Below are 6000 nucleotides of genomic sequence, written 5' to 3'. Positions count from 1 at the left end.
GCAAGCTTTGAGATTATTAAAATTAAAAAATAAATAGATAAATAAATAAATCTAATGTTTTAGTCATAAGACCAAAAACTTTACTGGCATTTTCTGGTTGCAAAATATTTAATACAAGAATTTTATTCAGTGTTATTCTCATAGATTAGATTTGTGAAGCCTCTCATTTGGGTTTAAAAAGTTTGTTGGTATGTTAATATATCCAATTAACTCTCCAGAATGTTACTACACTACTTATTTTACCTTCAAAAAAAATCAATCATGGACCTGAGGATTATTTTCCACAATTTATAGAGAAGTAGAGAGAGGATCCCCAGCATCCCAACAGTCTTCTAACTAAAAATTTAGATTACAGAGAATATATGAACATGAAGGTAGGGAGAATGACAGACAACATCAAAAAGAAGAGATTCACATGATAACCAAAAATCATGACATGAAGTCCAATTCTGTGCAGAATTGTGGTAACATTCCTGTATATCATCAAATATACTTCCATAACATATTTCTAAGCTCTCACTTAATGTATTTAATGGCTCTGGATATATCATGCTAATGGCATAAAAGTACTCCAAAGTGAAATAATTCTGTACAAAAAGTAGAAGGTTGCATACAGGATCTGAATTCTCAAAAGCAAATGACTCTTGGTGGACTCTGAACTCAGTGGAAAGGCAGCCATGATAGAGTAAGCAACCCAGAACCTCAAGCATGCCCATTTCAGACATTCATTACACAATCTCATGAATTTATTGGGAAAAAAAAAAAAAAAAATCACAGGAAAAAAAAATATTACCTTCGGCAACAGTTGCTTCAGAGACTAAACAACTTCAAAAGAAAATAGAGGGAAATGGGGCCCACATGAAACCTACCTGGCCTTCATGTGTTAGACTAGTTTGCACCATGGGCTGCACGGAAGGGGTTGCTGCACTCCCTTCTTGAATATCCTTTTCTCATTACCAGTCTGTACATCTGGTGTAACTGGTGAGAGAAGCACCACTCTGACAGGGTTTTCCAGGGTAGGATGCCATTATGTCCTCTCCCACTTCTCTAAGGCCATATTGCACATCTGGACTATAGATAGTTGTTCATTTCTGGACTCTCAGTGATGATGGAAAAGAAGATAACTCCTCCTCAGAGACTCCTTAAGTTACTCTTTGTCCATATCCACTACACAGCTCTTCAAAGCCACATATCCGATGGTTTTGTCCTCTTCAGAGTGAGCAAGATCTGCTTGCTAACAAAGATGTGCTGTTTAAAGTATTTGAGTTAATCTGGTTCATTTATGTTAAAAGAGGTACAGAAGCCATTGTCAAAACAACTGAGCTGACAGAACATCAAGACAAGGAGCACTTTAGTACTGCATGTGCCTCTTCCACTGTCACAGTAATATGCAAAAAAGAACATCTCTCCAAAGCCTTGTTCAGAGGAAATTTTGCTCACAGAACAGAGGTATTCAGGAATATTTTTTCCAGTGGTATGAAATCTTTACAACATTTTGAAATAAAAATAAAAAGACTAATTTATCTTAGTTATTATCTTAATAAAAAATTACTCCAGACACACAGTGAGTAATTATACATATTGGCTTTTGGTTCATTCTTTTTCACTGAGCAGGTTCACAGTTTGAAGGGTTTATTACCAAAATAACTGATTATATAAATCCTTTTCCTTTCACATTCTTCTCAGATAATTCTGATATTATATCATTAGTTTAAAATTATTCATTATAAGAAAATTTTAAAAATCCCCTGCTGAAAGCTACCATGAAGTTACAAAGCTGAACACAACACCCAAGTCATCTATAAAACAAAAAGAATCTCCTCACTTGGTATCTTCACATTAATGTAGATTTTGATTATGCAAGTATTTTATACGTCTGTTTCTTACCATCACTTCAAATACGAATTGATAGCACAGAAGCGATTACAGTTGGTAACATTATATAGAAACATAATTTCAGGGATCTAGCAGTGAAACACCATTAAACAGTAACATCGTTAAATGTGAGTATCTGATTATTAACTCCTTTTAAGAGTGTCTATATTACATATTACTGGAATGGCTTGTTAACATATTTATGACATTATTTATGCTCTTTATTAGCAATTATGTTTCAAAATTATTTTACCTTTTTATTACCCACTATGTAAACTAAATATCATCCATCAATTCACCTTCAGAAAATGGTTCTGAGATATTCAATGTAGCTATTCAAATGTCTTTTAATAGCTCATTTATGTTTAAAATGTTCATTGTTTGTTGTTTTTTTTACTGAAACCATGTTTCTATATTCAACAACCAAAGCTCTATTCACTAAAATTGTGCATGACTAGATCTGCAGTAAACTATGCAGAGAATTGTCAGGATCCACAACCCAGGCTTTATGCCAGATTACTGTCCTACCCTGAACTGAGGCAGTCTAGGTATTTTACTACGTCATGAAAAGAGTAGTGAAATGATTGTGAATGAAAGTCACTTATTACCCAGATTTTTTCTCCAATTATCTGCTCCCAGATAATATTCTGAACACTTATTATTTGATTAAGCCCAGACAGAGGTATTTATTTATTTTCTGTCATCTTAGCAAAATTGCAAATATCACATCCTGATCAGGTATGACATGGCATGCAAGAAAAGATTTCCAAAAGTATTGTGTGGCAGTCTAATTTCAAGTTTGTCCATTGATTTTGATCATACATGAGTTCTGGGAATGCTAACTCCTTTTGAAAATCCCACTGGTAATATTTTACCACCAGCAGATACTGTAACAAGCTTTTCAGTTGGTTATATATGTGTATAGGTGTATAGATCTTAAGTGTTCAGTGCACTATATGATAACCACAAGCTTCTACTGTACGTCCTAATCTCACTTTTCAAAGAAATAGTTCATTGCTGTATAATACACTAGGATATAAAGATAAGAGTAGTCCAAAAGAAGAGTGCCTGACAAAATCATTCTGACCAACATAAATGTATATATTCCACAGTTTCTTCATTCTTTATTTTCACAAAGTCTCATGGTATAGTGAAGAGGAATGTTTTACAATCACAGTGACATTCTGGTGAGTCCCAGTGGCAAGCGTTGTTACTATTATCATATGGAAGCAGAGGTGAATCTGTCTACCTTGTATAAAGAACAGATAATAAGGTGATCTGTCATTGTGATCTGTCATCTCATAGATCACCTTCACTACAGTTCTGTGTCATTTTCTGGCCTATGGCATTATTACTTTATCTCAGTGACATGAAGGGAGATCTTGACTCACATAGACTGGTCTAAGCATAAAAGTCAAAAAAGATTTAAATATTAATTTGGAATGTGATCTTAGTGTTTTAGTAATTACTCTGAGGCTGTACAAACCCTCAGAGTTCTCAAACTATATTATAATTTGCTAGTGCAACTCAAATCTGCATACCCTTCACTGATTTTATTAAAATAGATAACCAAGTAAATATACAGTTAAGAAGGCTAATTACCAAGCTAAAGCATTGCAATTTTATTTAGCTAATTAGGCATGGAACAATGCACTGGTAAAATTAAGGTCATAATTAAAGTAGACTCAGTCAGTCTAAGGCTTGAGCCATCAAATTAAAACAAAAAGTAGATATGCTGAATTGTGAAATTGACACTGAAATGCATCACTTTTCAAGAAGAGACCATCTTCGTGAGCAGGAAGCAAGAGTGGCAAGAGCTGAGCATGAATCACAGAATCACAGAATCACGGAATCACAGAATCACAGAATTTCTAGGTTGGAAGAGACCTCAAGATCATCGAGTCCAACCTCTAACCTGACACTAACAGTCCCCACTAAACCATATCCCTAAGCTCTACATCTAAACGTCTTTTAAAGACTTCCAGGGATGGTGACTCCACCACCTCCCTGGGCAGCCTGTTCCAGTGCCTAACAACCCTTTCAGTAAAGAAGTTCTTCCTAACATCTAACCTCAAACTCCCCTGGCACAACTTAAGCCCATTCCCCCTCATCCTGTCACCAGGCACGTGGGAGAACAGGCCAACCCCCACCTCACTACAGCCTCCTTTAAGGTATCTGTAGAGAGCAATAAGGTTGCCCCTGAGCCTCCTCTTCTCCAGGCTGAACAAGCAACTCCTGAAAAAGCTAAAACTTAAAGGGGAAATATGAGAGACACAAAAGCTGAAGCATGTACTCCTGTTCCACACAGGCACAGTCCAAGGGTTCAAGATAACAGTTAAAGACAAAGCCTATGTGGAGTTGAATCTGGTGAGTGACATGAAGAGCAGTATAAAGAACTTCTGCAGACACATCAGCAGCAAAAGGTATACTAGGGAAAATATGGGCCTGCTGCTGAACACGTCAGGGAACCTGGTTTCTAAAAACACAGAAATGTAGAAGTTACTGAAGGCTTTCTTTGCCTTTAGTGTTCAGCAGTCCCAGACCACTGAGATGAAAAGGAAATCCTCACAGAATCACAGAATCATTGTCATGGTTTAACCCAGCCGGCAGCTAAACACCACACAGCCGTTCACTCACCCTCCCCCCTCCCTCTCTGGGATGGGGGAGAGAAATGGAAAGTGAAGCCCGTGAGTTGAGATAAAGACAGTTTAATAAGACAGGAAAATAATAATAACAATAATAGTAATAACAATGATGATAATAGTACAATGATGATAATAGTACTACTACTAATAATGTGTACAAACAAGTGATGCACAATGCAATTGCTCACCGCCCGATGACCGATGCCCAGCCTAACCCCGAGCAGTCCGGCCCTCTCCCCCCGGCTAGCCACCCCTATATATTGTTTAGCATGATGTCAGATGGTATGGAATACCCCTGTGCCTAGTTTGGATCACTTGTCCTGAGTCTGTCCCCTCCCAGCTCTTGCTGCACCCCCAGCCTGCCCGTTGGCAGGACAGAGCAAGAAGTTGAGACATCCTTGGCTTAGTATAAGCACTGCTCTGCAACAATTAAAACATCGGGGTGTTATCAGCACTCTTCTCATCCTAAGCCAAAACATAGCATTCTACCAGCTACTAGGAAGAAAATTAACTCTGTTCTAACTGAAACCAGGACAATCATCTAGGTTGGAAGAGACCTCCAAGATCACCTAGTCCAACCTCTGACCTAACTAAACCAAGTCCTCCACTAAACCATATCACTAAGAACAAGAAGTCTGACAGAAAAGGAATTGGAGGACCCTGGTGGACATCAAGTTTGGTATGACCTAGCAATGTGCCCTTGTGGTAAAGAACCACAGAATTGAAGGGGTTGGAAGGGACCTCAGAAGATCGTCGGGTCCAATACCCCAACAAAGCAGGTTCCCTAGAGCAGGCTACCCAGGTAGGTGTCCAGATGAGACTTGAATATCTCCAGAGAAGGAGACTCCACAACCTCCCTGGGCATCCTGTTCCATTGCTCCGTCACCCTCACTGTGAATAAGTTCTTTCACATGTTGGTGCAGAACTTCCTGTGCTCCATTTTGTGGCCATTACCCCTTGTCCTGTCCCTACAAACCACTGAAAAGAGTTTGGCCAAGTCCCTCTGTCTCCCACACCTCAGGTATTTATACACATTGATGAGATCAAGAAGGACAATTATGAGGACAATGATGAGGCCAATGATGAAGGCATGAAGGACAAGATGAGATCGAGAAGGACAATGGAACACTGGGCTTCATTTGCCAAAGTGTTGCCAGCAGGTCAATGGAGATGATCCTTCTCTACTCAGCAGTGGTGAGATACATCTGAAGTGCTGGGTCTAGCTCTGAATTCCTGAGTATAAGAGAGATTTATATAGTGAAGCTAGTGCAGTGCATGACTAAAAGATGATTAAAGAATTAGATTTGCCATATGAGAAGAGACTGAAAGAAATGTGAATGCTCAGCCTGGGGGAGAAAAGGATCAGGAAGATCTTATCCATGTGTATAAATCCCTGACACATAGGAATACAGACCCAGGGTTTTCCCTTTGGTACCCAGTAACAGAACAACAGGCAATGAACATAAAGTGAAATATAAGA

Source organism: Anas platyrhynchos, chromosome 1 (assembly GCF_047663525.1).
Source record: "Anas platyrhynchos isolate ZD024472 breed Pekin duck chromosome 1, IASCAAS_PekinDuck_T2T, whole genome shotgun sequence".
Taxonomy (NCBI): domain Eukaryota; kingdom Metazoa; phylum Chordata; class Aves; order Anseriformes; family Anatidae; genus Anas; species Anas platyrhynchos.
This window is presented reverse-complemented; position numbering follows the sequence as displayed.